The sequence below is a fragment of the Pristis pectinata genome, chromosome 1, assembly GCF_009764475.1.
Source record: "Pristis pectinata isolate sPriPec2 chromosome 1, sPriPec2.1.pri, whole genome shotgun sequence".
Classification (NCBI taxonomy): Eukaryota; Metazoa; Chordata; class Chondrichthyes; order Rhinopristiformes; family Pristidae; genus Pristis; species Pristis pectinata.
In genome coordinates this window covers 25,873,889-25,886,346 of record NC_067405.1, presented here as the reverse complement: position 1 = coordinate 25,886,346, position 12,458 = coordinate 25,873,889, and the positions used below count along the sequence as shown (strand labels likewise).

At 37.4% G+C, this 12,458-nt stretch overlaps 1 protein-coding gene across 1 annotated transcript in view; it reads right to left on the bottom strand.

The window, feature by feature from the left end:
* LOC127583300 (low-density lipoprotein receptor-related protein 1-like) overlaps window positions 1–12,458 on the bottom strand; it is a 1,307,163-nt gene that overhangs the window by 283,851 nt on the left and 1,010,854 nt on the right. The gene's annotated exons all lie outside the window — the stretch shown is intronic.

Below are 12,458 nucleotides of genomic sequence, written 5' to 3'. Positions count from 1 at the left end.
GATAATGCTGGAAGAGAATGCTCATTTCATAATGACTGTTTTATTCATGGATCATGCCATGACATTCTAACGCACAGAAGTGGGCGTGCAGACTGGTGCTAATGACTATTTCAGAGGTAGGTCTCTGCTGCTACAAATTTTCCTTGCATCCAAGGCCCAAAGCCTCCAGCATATATGAACAGGTACTGGAAAGGGAAGCTTCAATCAACTCTCAGGGTGACAGCATTGATGCTCCTACTATTGCCACTCTGCCAGTTCCCTCTCATGTATCTGTCAGCCAGCTAGCCCAGATTGCAGACTGCAGCACAATAGTGTAATCCCAGTCATCAAGGCTCAGAGCAGCTTTCAGTCACCTCTAAAGGTCATCAGCAATTTCCTTCACTCCGGGGAAGAAATTACGCACCAGTTTGGTTGCAACCAGGGTAAGTCCTAATTCAGATAGAGGCAAACAAAGACAGGGATAGATGGAACAAGAGTGACACAACAGCAATTCTGCTGTGTTCTACTTGACTGGTTATTTTTAACACTTTGGATTTTTCTAGTGACATGGAGACTGTGTTGCTGACGATATGTTATCACTCATTGATAGTGGGTGTCACTGGGAGGTCAGGGTAAGTCGATCATTTCCGGTTGTGTGAGAGTGTTGATAAACATCTGATCTGACCTGCTCCATTGCCTGTGCTGAGGGAATCCCAGCACTGTTATTATGAGGCCCTTTGCCACATTGAGTGTGCACAAGCACCAATTAGGTCTGTTAAGGTCCTTAGGAGAAGAAAATCTGTCATTCTCACCCAGTTTGACCTACTTGCAAGTCTAGATCCACCAGCATGATTGATTCTTAAGCACATTCTGAGATGGTAGGAATCCATACAGTCCTGGGGGCAACTAAGGGCAGTCAGCCTCACTTGTCAAATATCAGACATGTCGGGGAAGGGAAATCTTCCACTTGTATGTATTAAAAATGATTTGAGCACCTTATGTCATGATAGGATTCCAATTTAAGCATGAATTAAACTTGTTTACTTCTAGAGGACTCCTTCCCATCGAGGAAAATTCTAGAGTTAGGATAACAGTGGATAGGAAGGAAAACAACAACGCAGTGACAGCTCTTCTGATAATATTTTAACAGCTGGGTAATAAAATTAAAATGGCTTATCTGCAATGTTGCTGCTTTGACAATGATTATGGAAAGGATTAATATACCAAAGAAACAAGAAAGGCCATTCATTTCCTTAAACACTGTTATTCACAGGCCACCAAGACTGTGAGCTAGTCAAAAAGGAACTTTGCTTCCTAATTGCACCATTTATAACAAGGTTCACAGCCCAGAGTATCACAATTCTTCAAGTACAAATCAAAGTACATTTGATATATGTCAAGGATTTCCACCTCCATCACCTTTTCAGTTAGAGAATTTTAGCCTTTTTCTACCCACTGGGTGAATTTTTATCCTTATCCCAACTCTACTCCTCTCCCAATTCCTTTAAATATACATTGCTGTTTTTTTACTCCAAAGGGTAACCTCAATTCTATTGTCTAACTTTTATTCCATTTACCTGAAGATCCTTACCTCTGAAAAATCTGTTGATTTTGATCTTAAGAGCTCCACATCCAAGGTAAGATAATTAATACAGGTGGGATTGTACAAGTTAGGATGGCTTTTCATTTCATTGTACACATTGGGATGAATCATATTGATCATATTGGCGGTGGCTGATGATTCTGAAGGGAACCTCTGGTTTTCAGCTGTTTCTATGCAAGTTGTAGGCAAGTGCTGTCAGATCTGCCATTTGACTGGGTCACTGGACTCCACATGGATTCCAGTGACAGAGCCCCGTCTTGCTAGAATTCCCAAGGCATTAACCTGGAAAAAGTACCTCTCTGATCCTCCACCCATCAGTCTTGGTATGGGATAGGAGACATAATTCACTTCATTAATGATTCTTGCTGTCGATTATGAGGCAGAAAATATTTTTATGTGATTTTAACAAAGTTTAATGTTTTTCCATTGATTTGGTAATGTTTTAATGAATCTTTAGTTAACTTTTTAACAGATTACTATTTATTTTAATTGTTTAAATATTGAAGATATTTGAAAATGAAGAAAGAAAATCCCTCACGGGTTTTGACAGAGACAGCACTTTATCCAACTTTTGTGGTCTATCCAATGCTATCATGATATTCAACATTTACCACATGAGACCTAATGGAGCCTGTTTACTGACGCTCCACTGTGTCTCACTGTTCAACTCCTTGATACCAAGTATTAGTCAGATCGGCCCTATGTATCCAGACCTGGAAATTACATGTAGATAGGAACTCTAGGTAACAGGCCAGATCCAGCACCATTTCCCTATTACAGGAGTTTCATTGATCTGCAAGCACCTTTCTTTTAAGAGAGTAAAAGTAATCTTAAAACTTGATTGGCAAATTTTTGTAGATCTAAAGATTCGTTGTTCCCATTACTAACTTCACAGTAAATGTTCCATCCAAATAAGGCAGAAACTCCACCTCATTATTCTGGATTTTCTCATCTGGCTACTAAATGAAAGGTTCAAAGGGATGACTGAGTTTTGAAAATAAAAAAATAATTTACACTTTGCCTACTGAGGCATTGACTCAGTGTCAAGACAGAAGTATTTAAAAATATCCTTTCTCTTCAAGCTAGTTCAACTCAAAATGTCTCATCCTATTAAATGAAATCATTAGCTTAGTTCTGACAGTACATCTATGAGAAAATTCATTAAATATAAAACATGAGAACAAAGTAACAGTTTGATTAAACCATATGTCATTGCTTCTCCACCAAAAGTTCTTTATTGCTGGTTTTGAAAAAAATGGATTAAAACTTCACAGAATATTTTAGAAGAAATCAACTGCTGCTATCAAATAAAATTGCAGTGTCTTTCTCATTCCTATCCATATCAAACATCTGTCACAGGCAGACTCTTAATAGAGGTCAGAATAAAAATGTACTACTTCAAAGGTCTAAGATGAGCAATTTCAAAGGTCAGACTGCTACAGGGTCTATAGGTTTATTCCTGTTCACATTGTCTTCCAACTGGACGGTTATAATTTTTCTTTGAAGTCTGCATCCATTAAGTCAGTGAATGTCAATGCTGATTTTTTTCCTCTATTTTTTGCATCAATCATTCCTGAGATTAAATAGCACATACTTAGAGATGGAGAAATATTCATATTCTTGCTCCAATTTCCCAACAATTTTACCACAGCCTGAGTTTGATGCAACAGGATTATTATATTTCACATATTAGCAGTAGCTGCAGAATAAATGATAACCAATACTGTGCACAGCTCACTGTGAGAGATTAAGACCAAAAAAGAGAAAGATGAAACCATGTCACACAAAATTATTATTCTCTGTCGGTTTAAATGCTAAGAAGTGAAAGAAAGTTGTTGCATTTGTACAAAGCAACATCCAAGGTGTAAGACATTAAACCTGATAAAAGGAATTGGAGGGAGACAGCTAACTTTCCTCCTGTATCTTCAGGAGTTTCCTGTAAGTACATACGGGGTAGAAATTAATTAATTTAATACTCTATTATTTGCCACCATTTACACTCCTGTCCTGATATTCAATTTCATTGATTTCAATGAAACAAAATATCAGGAGGGGAATACTTGTTTTGTGCTCGAGATCACAAGAGCTTAAAGTCATTATTAATATAATGTAGCAAATTTATCTCTATACTGAAAACAGTCTATCATTTTAGAACATACTCCAATTAGACAGAAATGTCCACCCAAATAAGCTTTTTTTGTGGGATTCTGTAAGTGATTGAAAATATAAGGCTCTTGTTTCATTTGTCTATTAAGGTGCCCTTAAGGGGTTAAGGGAAGAAGGCAGGAGAATGGGGTCAGAAAAAAACCAGCCATGAATGAATGGTAGATCAGACTCAATAGGCCAAATGACCTAATTCTGTTCCTATATCTTATAGCTTTATGGTCTAGGATAGGGTACAATGCTAAGGACATGACAAGTGGAAGTTTTTGTTGGAAATGTCCTTGTGATCCACATATGTTTACAAAAGCCTGTGAAATCTATGGGTGACATTTTAACTGGGCTGTCATATTACCCTGTGAAGATACACTAAACACTCAAGCTGTCAAGTGAGTGCCTCTGCAAGGCTTTAAAGAACAGAACTTCAAACTGGGTCAGTAGATGTGGTACATGGTCATGACTGTGTGTTCTACACTGCCTTTGAAATTCAGTTCCAGTGACTTCAATTAAAATTAATTTTAGAACTGGAGTAGAAACCATAACTACTAATACATCAGTTGTACAGACTGGGAATCAATTTCTAGCCAATTCCAAGATAGCCTCTGATAAAATTCAGAGACACATTTGCCATTCTGCATTTCCTCTTCAAGTAAATTCCAATTGGAGATGATTTTCCAGCATTTTTAGAGGAAAAAAAAGGATGGATTTTAACTTGTATTGGATTTCCAGAAGGAAACTGCATTGATGAGTTATTTTCTTAGCTCCCTGTGACAGCATGAGATATTGGCAAGTTTAATCAATAGATCTCATGAACTCGCCACCAGTTGACCTCCTGCAGCCATAGGTAGGTAGCGACTGGTTAGCCTATGAAAAACTGTTAACTTTCTTCTGTTCTGTCACCTTTATCTTTCTTGGCCATGCTTTGCTCTTTCCACTTTCATTTGCCCAACCTTTAAATGTGCATTCACTCCATATCTAGCCCTGCTTTACCTTCTATTTACCCCTCAATCCCTAACTGTAATGTTAGCTCATCCATTGCTGAAACCTTCATCTATGTCTTGTTACCTCAAGTCTTAACAATTCCAACAAACTTCAGGCTGGTTTTACCATTCAATCCTCTGCAAAGTTGAAATCACCAAAAACTCAACTGCTTATGTTCTAAGTTTCAATGAATCCCATTCACCATCAACTCCCAAAAACCTACACAACACCATGATTTTTAAATTATTAACCATTTTCTCCAAAGCCCTCTATGATTATATCTTTATCTCCATGAATCTCTCCAAATTCACAACACTTCAAGATAATTGCTTTCTTTCAATCAAGGATTTTGGATGAATCCATGTTTAATTATTCACTGGTGACTGTACCTTCAGGTCCAAAAACCTTTAGCTCTTAACTTCCACTTCTAAATCTCTCAGTCTCTCCTTACTTTTCAAATACTTTCCTGGAAGCCTACCTCTTTGACGAAGCTTTTGGCCATCTGTGTTAATATCTTCTTGGATTAAATTTCTCTAGTAGTGCTCAGGCAAACAAACTTTGGGATGTATTTATGTCTTTTATGCCTTTGATTTGACACATGATTGATGTTATAATTGCAAAATTTTGAAATATTGATCAAACTATGGCTAAATGAATGAAAAATACTTGTAAAATGTTGTATTTATTCATTTTCTGTGTCCCACATAAAATCCCAAATTATGGAACAAGAATATATGTTATATATAAAATGAACAATAACATTCTTTCCCTCTGAGAAAATAAAGGAAATTAAGCAAACTGCAAAGGATAAAAACCACCAAACACGTCACAAGCACAAAATAGCACCGAGCTCTATATTCTATTGCATATAAACAGAACTTGCTATAAGTCTTCAGCATTTCAGGCAGTACTTATGGGAGGGAAATAGAATGAATGTTTCATATTTTTTGTCTTGAGCATTTCCCTGTTCTGAAGAAAAGTCATCAACCTGAAACATTAACTCAGTTTCTCTCTCTACAGATACCACCACACCATTCGGGTATGTTCAGAACTTTTGGTTTTCATTTCAGATTTTACTTTGCTTTTGTAGTGCAACACCTAGTAGGTTAACCAATATTTCACTGAAGGTAACTAACAATCTGTCATTTCAGACAAAAACAATATCTTTACTTCTGATAGATTCTAATATGGTTAAAGCATATACATTAAAACAGCTAAATCATTGTCAGGTTATTTTGTGTAGCATAGCTGCACATAATTATAGCTTTATCTCTCTCACTTTTTCTTTCTCCAAACCCTGATAAGTAGTATTGTACTGAGAATAATTCAGCATTGAATAATGATGGGACCTTTTCCTTGTTTTTGCTGTATATGGTTGCAGATGTCATAGAAGATCATAACTCCAATACATAAATGTAACTTCATGAAATATGGGTTCTGGTGGTGAAATATTACAGCTGCCTACCCCAATTACAGACATACCTTACACTGACATAGACAGATGAGAGATTATTGTTTCAAGTCTCAGTTAAATAAAATCTCCTCCACTTGAGCAAAAATGCAACAAAGAATATTATATAACCGGTAGGGAAATGAACTCAAAAGTTTGGCGAGATAAAATTTGAATCCTTAGTCATGCTGTCAGAAATACATTCATAAATTCAGCCAGTTGGGATGTTGCATTTTGTCTAGGGAAGGGAAATAATAAATAAAGCAGATTTCCAGTCCCTAATCATTGTGCAATGACTGTAGCTGATGTGGATATTGGCTAATAAGAGCATTATAGAAGTGCATTTCCCTCAACTTAGTTCTGGTTTTAAGTTTACTAATTAATGCCCACATAGTGGAAATAGAAACCTTTGGATATGTGGTGGTGTAATATAGGAACAGATTTACAGCAAAAAAGTAGTTCAAAGAGAGGAGAACATTCACCTTGCTCTCTACCAATCCTGTTACAGGGGTTGACAACCATCATAGCTGTAGACACAGAAATTAACATGGAAGTCTGAAACACTTTTATCTCTCCATCAAGTTCCTGTAATACTGATTAGTTTTACCTCAGTGTCTGAGCAGAAGGGAAGGTATTGAAAATTAGGCTGCCAGTGGCAGCCTCAAGCTCTTGCTCACAGATAATGGGCATCATCATGCATTGGTGAACCCAACTCTGACACATATGTTCCATATTCTTGTCCATTCTTCCCAGCCTTTCAGGAATGTACAAGAGACAGATCCAGTTATACATCATAAATATGTTGCAGTACTGTAGACCCAAATAATGATTTTGAGCTGATCCCACTAAATGGCTCATGGATATAATTTTCCTGCATCAGGTGACATTTTGACAAATGGGTTAAAAGGTGGACAATGGAATGGCCCCTCAGAGATTATTTTACTATAAGGAAAACCCAGAATGAAGGGATAAGAAAATGTCCTTACGATGCCGAGGATAAACTATACTTTTTTCTAATTCTGTGCATTATAACACAATGATCATATCTTTGAAACCAATCCAAATCATCTTCATGTCCGTCAAGTCTTAGAACTTAAGAAATAAGAGCAGGAGTAGGCCGTCTGGCCTGTCAAGACTGCTCTGCCGTTCAATAAGATCATGGCTGATCTGGCCGTGGACTCAGATCCACCGACCTGCCTTTTCCCAATAACCCTTAATTCCCCTACTATACAAAAATTTATCTAACTGTGTCTTAAATCTATTTAGTGAGGTAGCCTCTACCGCTTCATTGGGCAGAGAATTCCAGGGATTCACTACTCTCTGTAAAAAGCAGTTCCTCCTCATCTCCATCCTAAATCTACTCCCCCGAATCTTGAGGTTATGTCCCCAGTTCTAGTCTCACCTACCAGTGGAAACAACCTTCCTGCCTCTATCTTATTTATCCCTTTCATACTTTTATATGTTTCTATAAGATTCCCTCTCATTCTTCTAAATTCCAGTGAGTATAGTCTCAGGCAACTCAATCTCTCTTCACAGGGTAACCCCCTCATTTCCAGAATCAAGCTGGTGAACCTCCTCTGCACCACCTCCAAAGCCAGTATATCTTTTCTCAAGTAAGGAGACAAGAAATGCATGCAGTACTCCAGGTGCAGCCCTACCAGTACCCTGTACAGTTGCAGCATAACCTCCCTGGTATTAAATTCACTCCCTCTAGCAATGAAGGCCAACATTCCATTTGCCTTCTTGATATTCTGTTGGACCTGCAAACCAACCTTTTGCGATTCATGCACCAACACTCCCAAGTCCCTCTGCACAACAGCATGCTGCAATCTTTCACCATTTAAATAATAATCTGATCTTCTATTTTCCCTTCCAAAGTGGATGACCTTGCATTTACCAACATTGTACTCCATCTGTCAGACACTTGCCCACTCTCTTAACCTATTGATATCTCTCTGTAGACTCTCCATATTCTCTGCACAATTTGCCTTTCCACTCAATTTAGTGTCATCAGCAAATTTAGATAAGCTACCTTGAATGCTTTTTAGTTTTCCCTCTCAATATTTTTAATCCCTCACAGGATCAGGACTTCTCTGGCAATGTCTGCATTTCTTGTCCATCATTAATTGCATCTGAATTGAGGAGGCAGTTCAGAGCCAACAACATTGGTAAGTCTGGAATTAAATATAGGTTGGACAGGGTATGGATAATTCATTCCCTGAAGAGAAAAGTGAACCAGATGGGTTTATACAACAATCCAGTATTTTAAAGCTTGCCACTACAGAAGTTGATTTGTTTTGTTATTTTGTGTTAAATTCACCAGCATCTTTGGACCAATGCTTTAGACCTGTGCCTGGTTTAGTTCAGTACGGGTAAGGCCTAACCCTGTGGTTGGGGCCAAGTTGTTCCAATGCTGCATATTCATGACAGAAAATTACAAGACTGAAGTCACTCAAACATTTCCATGACTTTGTACAAGGTCACAGCATACATATGTGGGAGCACAATAGTATTTTCAGAAGCTTCCTGTATGCAGGCAGAGTACAAATCCAAGATTTGACACATAACATTGTTCCACTGCAAAATAGAATTTCTAGCCTCTTTAATTTCACAAAGATATAAGCAATGCATCTGGCTAAGAGTTGGAAATCAGAGAAATAGTTTCTATTTTTATTAAGAATTATATACAAAGAATTATATACAAATAGCTATGTTGAAGTAAAAGAACTTGGAAATGAAATAAACCAACACGAATGACAATAAAGAATTAACCCCTCTTTCACAAAGCAAGTTTTAAGTTGTATCCTGAATAATGTTGTAAACATCTCTATTTGTCCAACTGCTTAAACATAATAATTTTGAAGAGTTTTGAATTGCAATTGACCTTATTCCTCAGTACTCTGAAAAATAATGAGAATGTTAAGATACTCTCCATACTGTAAGCATTTTTCACAAGGAATTAACCTTTATACAAACTGATCTTCTATCCCCCGACGACTAAGCAGAGCTTTAGCCTTGTGCAAACCATAAACTAGTCACAGTAAACGCAAAATGTATCCATATAATTATCTTATTTTGCAGAAGATAATTAATTTAAAAACTTACATCAGGAGAAAACATCATTTAAAAGTTTGAATGCAAATTATAAACTGCGTACTATAATACTGATATATGGCAGATTACTGTATATCTGAGGAAATTTTCAGCAAGACTGTCCCAGTTTTATGTTTTCCCAGTTATTAGCTTATTCCTGTAAAACAACCAGTCCTTTGTGAAGTAACATCAAACTTGAATAATCATTCACAAACTTAACAGGTTAATTAATTGAAACAAATATTTCAATCTTGTGCTAAATATGCCAGCCTTATTGAAACAGCATCACAAAGCTGAACAGTAAGGTTCTGGAATTCAATTGCATAACATTGTATTTTCCAGAATCTTGCAACTGAAAATTCATCTTTTTCATGAGTGAAATAGGGTGATACTTGTTTCCAGGTTTTTTGGCATCATTTGGAAAGTGCAGCCAGCCACCAAATGTCACGAATCGGCAGATGATCCTGAGAGACTATTGTACCAGTACTTGACACAACAACTGCAGCTCTGCCTCCCAACCCCCAATCACTGCCCCCTCAATTACAACTCTCTCATCCAATAATTCTCTCCTTTCCCTGCTACAACACAGCAATTGGTACTCCAAATCTAGGCCTTTCATCACACTTCTCCCCATCACAACAATCTCTGCTGTAGTTCCTTGGCACTGATCATGGTCTCCTATTCCTCCACCTCCTACAGACAGCAATGGCGCACTGGGCTCCTGATGATTCTTCCCCTAACACAATAACACTCTGCTGGTCAAACTCCAGATCACAGCCCTCACCACCAAATGCTGGGCTTTAAGGAAATAGCTTTTGGTTTGCCTCATCCATCTCATCCCATGATATTTCTAGGCATAAATTTTTTATACTACCTGCTTTAGGCTCTCAACATGCATTCTGAAAACTAGCAATACTTAGTATATTCAACAAAGTGACCTATATTGTTATGGATGTGCCCTAATGTGTAGTTATGATACGCTGTTACGGACTCAGTGAAAGTCCCTTTAAGATAGAGAGTGTGTGTGTATGTGTGTGTGGGGCGTGCTTGCGTCAATAGAAGATAAAGGACGTAATGACGTTGTTGAAGAGGTTAGAAGAAGAAGAAGGAAAGAGAGAGAGAAGGGAGAGAGACACCAGCCTGCTTGTTTTCTCTATCGATGGATGAGAAACAATAACTGTGTTTGCCACTGAAATCCATGTATGGAAGTTGGAAGTAATCCGGTGGAGTTCACTTTGTTGCTGACCTGTAGAAGGAAACAGGTATTTGTGTGTGGACGACCACGGTTCGGATGCTTTTCGGGGTGAGGAAGTCACTACCGAGTAAACACTGAAGTGTCGTTTGGGTTCCATCGTGGAACATTTGGATTTCGTATGTACTCTCTCTATGTTTCTCTACGTCTACGTCTTATCTTCAGACAACGGTGGTTGTTGAAGAAGCCCTTGCTCATGTTTCACCTTATGGCTTGCGGAACTGAACTTTAAGAACCATTCTGGAACTGGGAGTTTTGGACTTTGTCACACACACACACGACGAGTTTAATTTTGGGGTTAACGTTCGAGGTTTAACATTTTTGAATTCTAACATACTAACATTTTTACTTTTATTTTACGTATTATCATAAGTAGTGACTAATAAAATAGTTTTTAACACTGAGTCATGCTCAGTGTGTTTCTTTTGTTGCTGGTTTGTGACAACGCCAAGAAAAAATAATATGAAAGTAACAACATGCCAAAATGTACTTGCTGCTTATAATTGAGTCACAAGAGACTACAGATGCGGGAATATGGAGCAACAAACACGATGCTGGAGACAATCAGAGGGCCAGGCAGTATCTGTGGAGGGAAATAGGCAGTCAACATTTCAGGTCAAGACCCCCCGAAATATTGACTGGCCATTTCCCTCTACAGATGCCCTCTGACCCACTGAGTTCCTCAAGGATCTTCTTTGTTGCTGCGAATGATTACCTGGATATATTAATGATCCCATTAAAATTTTTATTTGACTTAGACAACACCAGGGAAAGTTTTAGTGTCAAACAGATATGCAGTGCTCCTGAAAACATGCTTTAAAGCTTTGCTAAATATGAAAGAAAGGAACTGAATCAATAGCCAGTTCACATCTTTTTTTCTGAGCAGTCTTAAATTCATAATGCAAAAATTGGGATATATTGACTTTCTAATTAACAGCAAATAGCGTGATGTAAATTACATCAGAGTAATACTGATGAGTACAGGTTGCCACTGTTGATATCAATGGATGAAAATGGGATGAGATAAATAATAACTGGGGATCTCCTCTGTCAGATCATCCTTCAGGTGATAAAGGTGAAAGTTTATTTACAAAATTAAACAAACAAATTCACTATTTGTGCTTATATCATATTATAGGCAAGTCTGATCTGATATTAATCCAAGCACAAACATGAAATGTAAAACTAAAGTTGAAATAGCAGTCGATTTTGTTTCCACTTTATCACCATAGTGTTCCCTGAACATTCAAATACCAGTACCTTAAAGACATCATATTTCAATGAATGCTTTAAAGTTGCTCAACTACTTTTGTATATTTTTACAGATATGGAAGTACCTCAGCTTGCAATAAATGAAGACTTGATGAATACAGTTGGTTGATCTATACAGTTAAGTTGTTGTTAAAATTTTCCCCAACACTCTGGTCTTGGAAATGGAATATTACTCAAGAGTACCTGCACTTAATGCCTTACCAGCACTTCCCAGTATAAGTGCTATGTTCATCTTTCTGCAACGTATGAGGAGCTTATCAATAAGTGGTCGGGGACAAAGAGCACTGAAGAAACAGGTCACATGACCTTTCAAATCTGCATCAGCCTGTTATCCTCCTCCAATCCTAGCCTGCTTTTTGGTTCCCATGCTTTTTAATCCTCTTGTTCAGTTTGTTTTGAAATAATTTAGTGTATAATTATATTCCTTACTCAGTAAGAATGAATTTGGCCAAATAATAAATAGTACCCCAGCTAGCAGTCAATATCTTTAGGAGTGCATTGGATAAAGGTGAGCAAAGGGGAGGAAACACATTGAATTAAAACTACACAATTTAACCTAGATCATTAAAAAAGTATTATTCAGTTGTTCTGATTAAAGAAAAATCTGTTAAGAGAATGTTGATTTTTTAAAGAATGTGATTTTTATGCGATTTACAATCAATAGTCAA